At 39.0% G+C, this 14,482-nt stretch overlaps 1 protein-coding gene across 10 annotated transcripts in view; it reads left to right on the forward strand.

Annotated features, from left to right (window-relative positions):
- The window catches only part of prom1a (prominin 1a), a 79,698-nt gene that overhangs the window by 38,599 nt on the left and 26,617 nt on the right, over positions 1-14,482 (forward strand). The window lies entirely within an intron of this gene.

A 14,482-nucleotide genomic window follows, 5' to 3' on the forward strand; every position in this document is an offset into this window, starting at 1 on the left:
TGGGGTTTGATTCACACGGATGCCAGTCATGCTGAAAATACACACGCTCCTGCTCTGGCTACAAATGTGCTGCCTAAGTTAACACAGCTCGGCTCATTGACAACTTGTGAGCCAATCTACCAAACACACAGCAGATGTAAAGTTCAGTTACAGAGTTCATTCTGTGTCACTGTTGTGTACTAGAGGCAGAAAATCAGGGTGATTGGTACTTTTACATAAACACTAATAATTTCATCAGATCCAGTTCAAGGCAATGTGATTGTGGTTGTTACGATTAATGATTACCACTGCTGTCTTGTTAACACTTTCATCAAGGTTAAATTAGGCGAGTGAACATTGAAATCTGATTAACAGGCCTTCATTCATTATCAATCCTCGAATTACTCTGCCATATAAATTCCTAACATAATAGACTGAAATCTTTCAGAGCTTTCAACCTGGGCACATGCCAGGAAAAGCGTAGTGAAAGAACAAACAGAAACATGTTGACAGTAGAGGAAAATCACAGTGAAGTGTATTAGCATCCCACTCAAGCAGCAGCCAATTAGAGGCAAATTTACAGTGAGATGAACTGGAATCGTTATAATGATGTGGAAATAATGAATGTACATTAAAAGTTTTGTTGTGGTCACGTCTTGTCAGATGAAGCCAGCGAATCTCTTCCAGCTTTACTGAACCTAAATAACCCAAGTTAGCCAAACATTATGAGTTTATTATTTGTTTACAATTTGACATTTGAACAAGTTCAGGGGTTCACACATCCCTCGTCTCATCAGTGAGGGTGGTGATATCCTCATATAGCGATACATAGATATATAGGGTTGAGCAATATGGCCAAAAATCACAGTCACAGTATATATATATATTTTCATATTGATAATTCTTGATAAATGCAGATACTTTAATGTGAGAGGAAGTGCATCCAACAAGTTTGTTAGACCTCAAGGATACACACAGTGTGTTTTGGAGAGAAACACTGGCTGTAAACAGAACTTGTTTGTTTACAAGAAAACTCCACAGGGAACCTTTAAGTTTTGAAGTTCAAGGCGTATAATCAGGTTAGGATTGAGCCTTAATAAATCAAATAAAAGGTTTGTTAGGTTCTAAACTCTCATTTATTTTTGAATCAATAACTTAATACTCCCTGCAACCAACATGGTTTTACATTTACGCCTCAACATGTTATGCTATACATATTTGCTGCTGCACTCTGGTACTGCCCCATAATAATAAATATTAGAAAAATTTGGCTGTCCTCATGGTCGCTTATTTCTATGTTTCTGACAATGCGTATGCCTTTGGGTTGACCCCAAGATTATCAAATCAGATGCACGTCCACAGATTTGGTAACTATTCATTGAACTTCTGTATAAATGAAAGGACTTCAGTTTCCATATTTGTTGTTTATCTTGTGAATGCGATCACCAGTGCTAGTCTTGCAGCACAACAGATCCTTAACATTACACTGTGTTTGTTTGTTATTAAGCATATCACGGCATAGCTTGCATGTACCGTACAGTAAAATGGCATGTTGCATTAAGCCTGACAGTTATTGTAAAGACACACTGCGCATTATTAAAAGAACAGCAGCAGCTATTTCAGTCTCAGCTAATCAGCTCTAACACGGATTTATAATGATAAAGTGACAAATAGAAGATCCTTCCCTCTGTTCCAGTCAAGTGGACGACCCCTGCCTCATGACGTTACCCATCATGCATTTCAGCAGCCTATTTCAGTCGCTTGGGTGTCCAACACTATTAACACAAAAGGTCCCAACATTATGGGCTTAGTAATTCATGCTAATCATATGGGGTATAATTAGTGATAATGCAGGAGACAGTGAACTGAGTATTCAGCACCCTGTGCTTTAAATCTCAGTCAGTCGGTTTAGATTTGAGGAGTTTACCCTCAAACAACTTATCTACTGTCTGGGATATCTGCAGGGGGGTGTACTAAGTGATCTAAGATAGATACCTTATAACCATAATGACCCTGACTCAACCGTGGATAGTGGGTCTTGTCATACTTACTACTTCACTAGCCATCCAATAAAGCCACAGGTGCCAAAAAAATAATCTTAAATAACAGCACAAGCACAATAATACAACTGTGGTGTATTAAAAAAACACTGTCCAAACATCAAGGTCAGGGGCTGTTATGCAATCGACTGCATTAACAAATTTGGAGTTTTGGGATTTCAAACACAAGTTTACAGAAAGCATAAGAGAGCTAACATGAAGTGATACTTTCCAAGGCTTTTTCTGAATTAAACATGTTATAAAAATCAAAATATTTTTGCCTGTACGTCCACAGACAACCTGAATATCCTCTGAAGTCCTGGTGAGTTTGAGCAGACTAACAATTTGCGCTTTGAACTGGGACCAGGCATCTATATGTCTTCAGGCTGTGTCAAGTGTAATGCCATTTCCACCTTGTTAAACTACACATAGACAAATAAACATCTGGAAACTCTGACATTTCTGACCACATTGCATAGCCTACAGAGTTAGAGATAGTTATGTTATATGTGTCATTTCTGATTGGCCTTTACTCCACTGCTCCTTATCTAATGAGACTTGGTATCATGTGACATCTCTGTGTAACCTAATTGAGGAGTGTATCTGTAACATTATGACAAAAAATAATAATAGACCAATGAAAGAAAAATAACCATCTAATAGCTACGATTCCCAACTCAGGGCAGAAAAAGCATTCAGGGCTGTATTCACTTGTTAGTCAGTAAATTTGAGTTCACTTAATATACAGGGTATTCTGAAAATAGCCTCTAATGTTATGCAAGGCTTCCAGTACATTCGCTCTTATTTATGTGACAAGAGATATTAGCACTGAATTCTGCTGAATTATTAATAAAGTGACCCAAATAATGTGTAGAAACAAATTTTCGTCACTGGTCCACTTTTTATTGGAGCACAGAGCAGTGAGGGGACATCACAAGAGCTCAGCAGCCACAGCCTACACACAATACTACACACTACATATGTAGGCACCTGTCCCTCACATGCACACATGCATGATTTGTTATGAGATAGGGATCACATCTTCTCGAATAGCCAGACCTGTGTCAGCACTTGGAGAATGGTTTGGCTGCACTCATTCTCATTCTGCTACGGGGGAAAAACCACTCTGGCTTGTTTGTATTTCTGTAAACCAATCACAATCGTCTTGGGCAGAACTGAGCTTAGGATGCAGCAACAGTGCCCCTGCAAAATAGTGTCGGGAGGGGAACTTGTTTTGGTGGAATATTTGCACCTGGGAAGGCGATCGCTATCATTAAAATGGCTGATTACCTGCAAAAAAACACCACAAGAAAGTAAAAGATGTGCGGTATGTCGACTGTGTGATTGCACAATCCACATCTTTGCCACTTTCAGCGTGTAGATTGCTAGCTCACAGATTGTTGTTTTTTCCATTGCAAAGAGGATTTTGAAAATGGTAACAGTCTATACACCTGCAGTGTACATCCAGTGAGTCAGACTGTGCCGGCAGTGATGTTATTGGTCATTTGAGTTTCAGTTTTTTTTGCAAATTGGTGTTTCTAAATAAACCTGTCGCACATTCCCAAAGCTTTAGAGTCATATACTTCTTCCTATCTGTACTGTTATGGTTCAAATACTCCACAACTGACATGTAATACTTTGCTGAACTGTGTTGACTGCAGCTCTGAGTACATAACTACTAATTGTGAAACGCCTCAGTCACTCGCTTTGCTGCTCACACAATTACATGACCACAGTCTCTCAATACAAAAACAAGCACACAATTATTCACTTAGAGACACACACACACACACACAACAAAAACACACTCTCACACATCTTCTGCCTCCTGTAACCCACACATCGCTCAGTTAACAGCCTCCTGGGAGTCATCACACGCAGGGCTATTTTTAGGGGATTCATTAATAGTGCGATCGAGCTTTAACTTCACTCTGTCATAAAGGAGGCCACAATGACTATGAAGATGTCACTAAATGTCAGGCTACTGGAAGGTCCTCACGGGGAATTCGTTTCCAGTGCCAGAGCCAAGACTTGGAGCATTTACAGTCAGCAAAATGTAAAATGAAACTTTACTCAAGTGCCTGTGGGGAAAGTGGAGGTCTGCGGTGGAAAAAGTAACAGGATTCAGAAGGAGAAATGATACCTTTTACAAAAATACAGCCTGATTATAAGAATCAAATATTAAAATAGAAAAATATTAACATGTGTTGTGGGTAATTTCATTAAGTTTAGTAAGTTTGGTACAGAAAGAACAGAAAGAGGATCCATATTAACAGAAGAATTTGACATGGTTTATGTATTTCTACAGACGTTACAAGAGCCTGTAGGTGTAAATGATTTACTTTAACATCAATAAGAGAATTTTCTGAGTGTTGAGCTTTGAGTCTTGACTTTGAAACTCAGTCAGAAACATGGTTCTCTCAGTTTCTGAATAAATAATATCTTAGAGATACAAAGTTTTTAAACCTGATCAACAGAGGTCGGTTTTCTGTGCTCGTTATGTGTTCTCTACTTCTGTCTAGTCTCGTTTTGGTTTTATTCATCTCGTCCTTAACTTCTAGTAATTGCTGTTAGTCGTCCTGTTATTTCTTAATTCCATGAGAGTCTTCTTCAAGCTGAAGCTCATGAGGAGAGGAGTGTTTGAGTTTGCTATGCCTTTGTCTTTTAGTCATGGCACAGCAATTTCAGTTTCTTTTAGAACAAGTTTTTGGACAAGTTTTATCGATTTCAAGACTCTTTTAATGAATTCGCCTTGAGAAGTGGAGAAGCTGCCGTAATTTTAGATGCACGTTTTCACTACAGATTGGTTATAGTATTCTGCCGAAATTAATCTGTAACTGACGTCGTTTTCAGTCAGTGCAGATGTAATGTTTTGAGACAGAGAGATGATTAACCAGCTCTAAACCTTCATATTGTTAAGGTGAACATATACTTGAAAACAGCCTAGAACTCTTGCTCTTTTTTATTCTTTTTTTTCCATATGTTTTTTTGTTCTGTAACATCTTGCCTGTTTTGTGTTAAATTGAGGAAAATAAGAACAAAAAGCTATGTGTAGGAACAAACGTACAGAACTATTTAGAGCTAGCGGTTACAAGAGGCAGTTAACTTGACACTGTTTCACAGAAATATGCAAATTTAAGAGTTGTTATTTCTGTACGTCGGCTTTTATTTTTGTGGCCATTTTTTTTGTCACTGGCTCTGGCACAGGAGGATGACATCCCCATTCTGGATCCTACCTTCAAAGCTCTGGTTGGCTTGATTATTTTTCCAACCTGGAAAACAGCCATCAATGAGAAAAACACCAGACGTATTCAAATCAGTGAGAGGAGGAACAAGACTCAGGGGCAGTGATTCAGATGTCTGAAACCAGTCTTGGGTTTTCACCTGATACTGACAAGATGTAACAACTAGTATAACAGAATAGAATACTTTTTATATACCTTACAGGGCCAATATATTTGAATGGCCATGCACATAAATGTCTCCATCAGTTACTGGTGACACTGGTGCAGAGACACAACTGGTGCAGTAACATGAGAGCAAAGCTGACACAGCAAGCACAGAGCAAGACACAGGCAAGGCAAGTACACAAGACACAGGAGCAGCTACATAACCGAAGCATCTCTATCCAATACACTATACTGTGCTGCCATTTTGGAAACAAAATATATTGCTGCACAAATATTTCCGTGCTCCCTTTTTCCACATCCACTGTGCCTGAAGCTTGGTCTTAAAATTTCATATTGGAAATGATTTTTCATATCTATTTGTTTTGTGTTCATTGTGTTTTGTCATATCGAAGTTTCCATTAATGAACTGAACTGAGCTCATCCCCACTGCCCGTCTGTCCCCTGTCCACCAAACACGATGTCCAAGTAGATGCACGATCGCTGCCCAGCACGTAGATGCCACACAATGCCAGCTTTACACAAACCACTGCCAAGCTAATTAACTGGAGAGGTTGTTGTCAGAATCTGCTGTACATCCCATAATTTATCACATCTCCTGGAGAGACCTCACTTTTACTGATCATTCAAATTCTCCCTCATTTCTGGTTTATAGCTGAAATCCACTTAATTTTTTACTAATTGCATTTTATTGTCCTCATCCTGGGGCCTTTTATGGTCGGTGGCTTCTTGTAGCAAACGAAATCTAAATCAACACATGAACAGGAATTCTACATAGTGAAATGATGCAAGGCTTTCTTTTGAATTTATTGGACACTTTTGTGTTACAATAGTGATGATATGGCACACTGTTGCATTGGAGAGGGAAAAGATATGAGGAGGCAAAGCTGCAGGGCTCGGCGATGTGGTTTACGGCTGAGAGGTGCTCTCTATCTCAGGGACGTTTGGTTGGGAGGATTTATAACCCAAAAATAGCAGCATTTCTAATGCAGATAGAGCCGTCTTTCATTTCTTTGTGTCACTATGTTCTAACTTTATGGTCAGCAGGGTAAGGAATGAATATCAAGCCACCAAGGTTTTCTACCCTTACCAGCCAATAAGACCTGTAATCAGCAGCTGTGATTTAAAAATAAGACTTTACTTTTCTGACCTGGTGGGGAGATAATCTTACACAGCTGCTTTGATTTTTCTGCTACTTCTGTTCACTCCTCTGTGCAGTCTCTGGGAATTATCTTCCTGTAGTGGGAAGGTTCTTGCGCATCCCCAAACAGACACAACTGACCTTATGCCTCTCAGCAGATGTCTCCATGGATTGACTCAGTCGGTTAAGGTCTGTTTTATTGCTGCAGGTCTCTGGTCTATGTGTCAATATCAATATGTCCAATACCCAACACAATACCCAAGTGTATGCTGAATCAGCTTTGCTTGTACATTACAGTAACTGAATAAAAAAAACTGTTGGAGGCAAGACGGAGACTTAAAACTGTGAACATCACAGTTCATTTGATGGTTTTCATTCTAGTTTTATACTTGCAGGTTATATTTTTTTTATTTTCAAATAGCAAACATGTTTGGATTTGAACAGAGGCTGCTGAAGTGTCAGATGGATGCTCAACAGAGTATAAATAAAAATGTAAATAAAAGTAGAGCTTCCTACCCAATCACAACAAACAGTGATCTTTATACTGAATTCATGTCATATAACTTCAAACGCTGTTCCAATGTTTTCTTTGAAATGGAAATTGACGAAATCAGACAAGGATGCAACACATCCAGCAGATTAGTTCTGATGTAGGAAATTAAACTGAGCTCATTATAGGAAAATCAGGAGTCTGCAGGATTTATGCTATCAAATGATAGTTTTTTTTTTGTTTTTTTTTTGGGAATCTGACTGTCAGATTAAATAAATGTTTAAAAAATTATGAATAAATTAAAGAGGTTAGAACATTGTCTTTTGTCCATCTGTCACCCACTTGGCTATATAATGTTTTACTGTTGGTGCAGGAGGTGAAAATATGATTAAAATGTATTTATGTAAATTTATATTTGAAGCATACAAACAAATTATTTTAGTTTCTATGACTTTACACTAGTGTATACTGTGGAATCACTTTATCCAAAGCTCCTTGGGTCACATTGTGTCCAGTCATTCTGAGAACAGGTGCTGCAGACTGAGTGCACATTAAACTCCAGACTCTGGCAGTATTGGCTCTGTGCTGATCCCACTAAATGCCAGAGAACCACACTAAAACCAATCACTGTGATTCAGTTTGTCTCTAACTTTACAGACTCCAGAGTCCCTAGAAAACTGACTCTCACTGCTGACAACAACTAAAAAAAAGTCCTTCCTCCAGAGTCCTTGTAGTTGAGAGCTGAATAATTAAATGCAAATCACAGTTGATTCAAGTCAAGGCATAAGTTTGATTGGTCATGGCTTTATAGAGAGCAAAAAGTTGCTATGAAGTTACTGTTTACAGAGTAAATAACCCGCACTTCATCATTCATTCCTTGACATGAGTTGTTTTCTTTTAGAAGGCTGACATTTATTCTCAAATCACAACGTTAATATTTGCTTCAAAGGTTAATTATTTTTATAACCTTTATCTATCCAGGGATGGTTTACTGAGAAGAACAAATGTGTTACAGCATCAAGTTCTTTTTTTAAATATCCCTGTGGAGAAAGCTGCGTCTGCCTCTTTCCCTCACAAAATACAGAAAGGATTCAGCGATTTGCTTAGAAACACATCAGCCAGGGAGATGCTCACTGTTACATGAGCCTGTGACTCTAAACCTGTTCTCTAATTTCTCCTGGTGCTAATTTATACTTTTTTTAAGAAACTGAAATGCATGGATTTATAATGCCTCGCTCAGGCAGTTTCTTTAACCAATACACACTACCATACCTGACCAAACTCATTGCAATTAGTATCATGTCGAACAATGCTAGTCAAAAAAAATCTGTATACGCTGGTGATTATGACTGAAAAACAACGGATGAATCAATTTTTACGCTGTGTCACCAGATTAATCACAAAAGGCATAAGTACTTCAGAGGATTTTTTTTTTGTTGTTGTTTTTTGGCTCTTTGGGAGTTTTTAAAACGCTAGTGAATTTCAGTGACCTTCTGTGGCTGTTTGTTCAACCCTGAACCCTACAGGCTGTTTGGCTCGGAGTTTAGTATTCATATCATTTCTGGACTGTTTACTGTGGATGTAATGGTCTGTTGTCTCCCACCGTAACTACTGCAGCCAGTCCTTAGATGGAACAGACAGCAACGTACACAACATTCTTATGAGGAGGGAGGGGAAAATAAAAAAAACAGAGCGAAATAGAACAGTCTTTACTGGGATGTCATGCCTGGAGCAAAGGCCCTAGAGTCAGAGAGCTTAAGCATTCATTGTCTGGTTAAATCATTTATGGGAAACAATGCTACACTGAGAAGCTGGGTTCAGACTGTGACCTGGCAAGCTCTAAGAAGACAAATAAAGCAGTGGATAAAAGGAAAATAACAACGGCTACTTGAGGGGAAAAAGCTGTTTTAATGGAATAAAAACAGGCTGACCAGAGGCTTGACTAGATAGAATGGTGGCTAAATTGAATTTAGCAGGGGCTGAATTGAATAAAGCAGTTGATGGGACTTTATGAAATTAAACTGTGGCTAAAATGGGATAGAACGGTGGCTACTAGCTGCCACTTTAGCCTCTTAAGATTATGATATGTGTGTGATTGCCAGTAGTAATGTCACTATAGCCCCTGAGAAACAGTTATTTATTGCTACACGTGGGAAATATGTGTCAGGATACGCTAGTGTGGCGCTACGCTTTTAATGCATGTGGTTACCACAGTCAGCTGATTTATTGTCCTACATACATACAAAACAAGCTGCTATGTTGTAATCTATCTGCTCAGCTGGGCTTTTGAATACAGGTCACTGAGGTCAGACTGGCACAAAAATGACTTTAAATCCTACATAATTTCCATGTGAAGCTAAGGTGTGTATCTAACGTAATGAAAAAGACCTTGGTGAATACTTTGTTCTTCAATATTGCATATAAGATTGATCCCTTATATAGTTGGCACACCTTGTTTGACCCCACTGCCTACATTATGGATTTAATTTAAGTAGTAACATTGCTAGTCATCTAAAAAGTTCGCGAATTGTTAAAAATATCATTTGTTAAAGGGTTATTACAGTGACTGCAGTTATCAGATTCTTATTGAGAGATAGGATAACAGAGGTCCAGTTCTAGCAGTGTGAAAGCAGGGAGGGGCTGAAAGCCAACTGTCCCAGCCTCACAACTACAATCACACTGAATGCAGGCCATTGTTGGGAGTTTGTAAAAGCTATGGAGCCACCAGACCATACAACACTCACTCACTACCCAGCCCCCAGTAGTGGCCTAGATTCTGGGGCGCTTGCACTAGTTCGATGCTCTTCTTCATCTGCTGTTGTGAGGTTTCCACCCTGAGGGAGAGTTTCATGTGTCATTTGGCTTTGGCCCCAACAGGAATTACAGTCCTTTTTTTGAAAGTTGCTGGAGGTAAATCTTCTCCCGCTGTGTTTGAATTGTCCCCTGTGGTCAAGAGGCACACTATCAACAAGCAGCCATATATATTTGAGCCAGCGGATCAGTTCAGATGTTGCTGATAACACAGAGAAATGTGATAAAACAGCACAAACAGAACAGTGGCTCATTTTCTCAAAGTGTACAGCTGAATTGATAAATCACATTTTTAAAGGCCAGCAGCCATTTTAAAGGGCAGCTGCTACCTGAAAATTACTATCCAGTATTTTGGAAACAAGGATGGCTAAGTAAATCAAAAGTATCTGAAGCATAGATATCAAACATTTACTGGTTTAATCTCCTCAAATGTGAGGATTTGCAGCTTTTCTTTGTCGTGTATGAAAGTAAATCAAGTATCTTTGGCTTTTAGACTGTTGGTCAGAGAAATTAAACTATTTAAGGGTGTCACTTTGGGGACTGTGAAGTTGTTACGGCTTTTTATTCCACACTGTTTTGACTAAATGAGTAATTGATAATAGAAATGAATCAATAATGATGGTTGCAGCCTGAGACTTAACAGGAGTTTGTCATCACCATATCTCTAGTAGTTTTACAGAAAACCCTTCGATTTGTCAGTGGTGAAAAGTTCAATTTTATGTATTTTATGTCTGAACTTCACTTTCTCCAAACTTGAATCTTCTCTTCGCTGCTGTCATGCAAATATGAGTCTTTTTTACATACTATACTCCAGTGAGTTTTAAAAAAAGCTGTTCACCTGAATGGACTGGAGTATTTCTCTATTGTATGTGATATTTGAGACGCCATTAAATTTAAGCTAAAATGAAGGTGACATCTCGGTAGCGACTGGCACACAGGGGGATTCCATCTTTGCATGTTTCCTGTTACCTGGATTCAAACGCTGTGAGCATCAGTGCAAAAACAGGCTTCCTCACATACATTCACTCTACAGCAGCACTCATCTATTTTCTGTTACCCAGCTCTGGCATGCCTTGCTTGTCATCACGAGTTTGTTGTTTGTTTGATCATTTTACATTCCAACACAAATATGTATTCTTTCTCTTCTTTCTTTCTTTCTTTCTTTCTTTATATCCTGATTTACTTTCATCACTTCTCAGACAACAAATCTAAACTAGAACTGAACAAGATTCCCAAACGCAAACTGAGCCAAAACCTTGATTTTGCTGAACTAAGGTGAACGGTTATGTACTACACAGCTTGCTGGAAACCGCTTGGCATTTTTCTCAAAGAGTCTTTGTTTGGCTGCGGATTCCAGTGACCTTGCTGTACGCCAGTGGGGAGAGGGAGTGAGCGAGAGACAAAGAAAAAGAGAGGGAGGAGGAGAAGAGAGAGGTAACTGAGGGCAAAAGAGGAGAAAGAAGGAGGAGAGGAAAAAGAAGGGAGTGTGCTGTAGGCACATGAGAATAAAGCTTGAGAGGTAGAGTAGTGAGAGAGGGAAACATGGAAAAAGTCTGAGCGAGGGAGATTGAGAAATAGAGGTGTAGTGAAGAGACACAGATGAAAACAGACGAGTCGGAGCAGAAAGACAAATGAGAGAGGGCTAGAGAGACAGAATAAAATATGGGCTTTGCTGATAAAGACACACAACCAGAGACAGACAGAGACGGGGAAGGTGTGCGTGATAGTGAATTGGTGGATGCAAATGAGACCGAGACAGCGCATGTGTGTAATTGTGTACTTATGTGTGAGAGACTGACAGAGAGACAGTGAGAGGGTGAGAGAGAAAGTGTTGGACAAAAGGCTTTTGTTGTGAAAGTGGCCATTTTGAATCTTCTCCCTGGTTCCGGATGGCTCCACTTCACTGTGTCCCAGCCTAGTTGTTTGGCCTAGTTTCTCATTAAGTCTCCACTTACACGATGACAGCGTTTACTCTGTTGGCCCACTCACTATTTATGGCAAACATCAGGACAATTCCTCCAGACACGGCGCAGCTCGATGCCACACTGATACATAACACTTTCTCTCCCAGGGGCAGCACATGACCCTATAAAATATCTGGACCAGACCAGTAATGCTGCACGTCTTAGGCTATTAACAGCAAACTGCATACGTATAACATATGTGCCAAACACTTTCTAGCAGGGACTGTTCTGTGTACATTCAAAGACGCTCCAACATCCAACATCCAGGTTTTGAATCTGCTTCATAAATTCCAGATTATCATATTAATCCAGATTATTTGCTGGTTTTAACTTTCTGATAATTAAACCTGTCAATCTGATGCTTTTCAGCAGCCACCTCTCAAAACTTGGTACATCGGAGCATTGTTCCAAAAACAGTCTCAACTCACAAATGAATTACCAAGCAAGATGCAGTAACACTGACACAGTGCCTTCTTGTTTCTCTGAGACTGACTGTGTTTTATTCACCATCCCAGGCACGTTTCTACTCATGATTACCCTGCTATAATGGCATGAATAAATACAGAAATTAAGTTTTGTATGCATCAGTACATCTTTCTTTCTAACATAGTGCCAAAATGATTGACTGATTGATTCATCTATTAACTGACAGGATATCAATTTAATTAAATTTGCTGATAAAATTCATCTATCAGGCTGATTTCCAAACATTCAGTGGTTCTAGCTTCACTGTTTGAGCCAACAACTGTATATAAAGATGGACGATGCATCTCCACTTCCTCCCACTGCACAAAAATGAAGCCAAAATTTGTGCTGGTGCCATCATTTGGAGCCAGAATCTGCACAGTCGTGATCAGCAAGCATCTTGATTTTTTTGTTTGGCCCATGTCCCATCTGCTAACATGGAGGGGATGTGGTTTATGACCTATACTGAGCTGTCATGTCATCCATCTTTTTATACAGTCATTGGTTTTCCATTTCTTTGGCATTTTAGTGATGAATAGATAAAAATAAATGGGGGACTAATCAATAGCCCTACAAATTACTGTATATTGTAATCATTCAAGAAAGTAAGAAGGAATTAAGGTGATGGCTTATCTGATTCACCTAATAAGTGCACTGTAATTCTAGAAAAAAAAGGATAAAGTGTCTATTGTACTTTTAGGATTTAACCACACTGTGAAATTCCTAATGTGACAAAATGTCTGCTGCATAATGCAGGTCAGATTAGACTAGATCAACAGGATTATAAGCACAAAGAGAGGCTGTGAATAGAGCAGCAGCGGCAGATCGCACAACTGTAAAGATACACTCATACACAGACACACACTCACATCACCTTCTTCATGCATTAACAATAAGACGGTGAATGGAGCATAACCTCACTCTGCATGCTCTGCAGTCACACACATACACACAAGCTGTTGTGTATACGTACACAGATACACAGGTTCACATACAGAGACCCCTGCCTTATTATTCAGTGAGTCACAACACCCTGATTCATCTCCATTGATCTAAACCTTCCCAGTGGCGTCTGAGTCAGTCCTTTTGTTATTTCTCACTGCGAGTCATCTTACATCATTCATAAAGCTGCTTATTCTACTGAAGCATTTCCATAAATGAGATTCACAATGTTATACAACTGAGTTTTTTTGATACTTTTACAATGCATCATACAGATGTTTTTTGGCCCTGTATTCTTAGGTTAATCGCCCTGTGAATCCACCATGCACCATGCTCAAGTTACACAGATCCATGCAGCAATAAAAACATACATACACACACTTATGGTGCTGGCTGTGAGGTGCTGAGCAGAAAATTCAGCTGGGATGAGAGTGAGTCATGGAAACAGCTTAATATTACGGGCTGTCTTTCCCTTGATGTTGCTCAAGCTAATTAAGCCTTGTACCGAGCTACTCAGGTCTGTTTGAAGTATGCAAGAGACTCACTTTAATGGTCTGCTTTATGCAATTCTGTGTTTTCGCATTTAATTTGAATATGTTTACAACCCAGGGACCTTAGATTATACAGATAGGGCCTCAGAGCTTCATCTAGACACACCTGCATTCAGGCTCATCTCCAAATTGCTTGGGAAATAACGTTGTTTTCTAAAGTTCATCACAGTGAGTGTTTTTCTGACATCTGACATCTAATGGTGAACAAAAACAGTTTTCTATAATGTAGATTGTCAAGGAAATTAAGCTTATTCTCAGTGGTGGAAAGTTACATTTACTTAACTATCATTTTGAGGTACCTGTACTTAACTTGAGAACTTTAAACTGCTTTATTTCAGAGGTGAATACTGCACTTTTTTTTCTACTATATTTAACAGTAGTACCTGTTGTAGTCGACAGTGCAGCTATTACTGATAATCGATATATAATCAACAAATAAATTATGATGTATTATTTTAGATATAACTAATGCATCAATTCTTATAATCCAATAATATACATTACTATGAATAATAGTAATGGGCATAAAAAATACTTTTATGTTAACTTAGTATTTTGATGCTACAACTGTAAAATCTGCTTCTACAAGTACTTCTTCCACCACTGCTCATTCTACAGGTGCAATCTGAGAGTTGCAAAGAAAATGTCAAAGTGAATGTGGTGGTGCATGCTGACCCCTACTGTTGATGACAT

Source organism: Lates calcarifer, linkage group LG8 (genome assembly GCF_001640805.2).
Source record: "Lates calcarifer isolate ASB-BC8 linkage group LG8, TLL_Latcal_v3, whole genome shotgun sequence".
NCBI lineage: Eukaryota > Metazoa > Chordata > Actinopteri > Centropomidae > Lates > Lates calcarifer.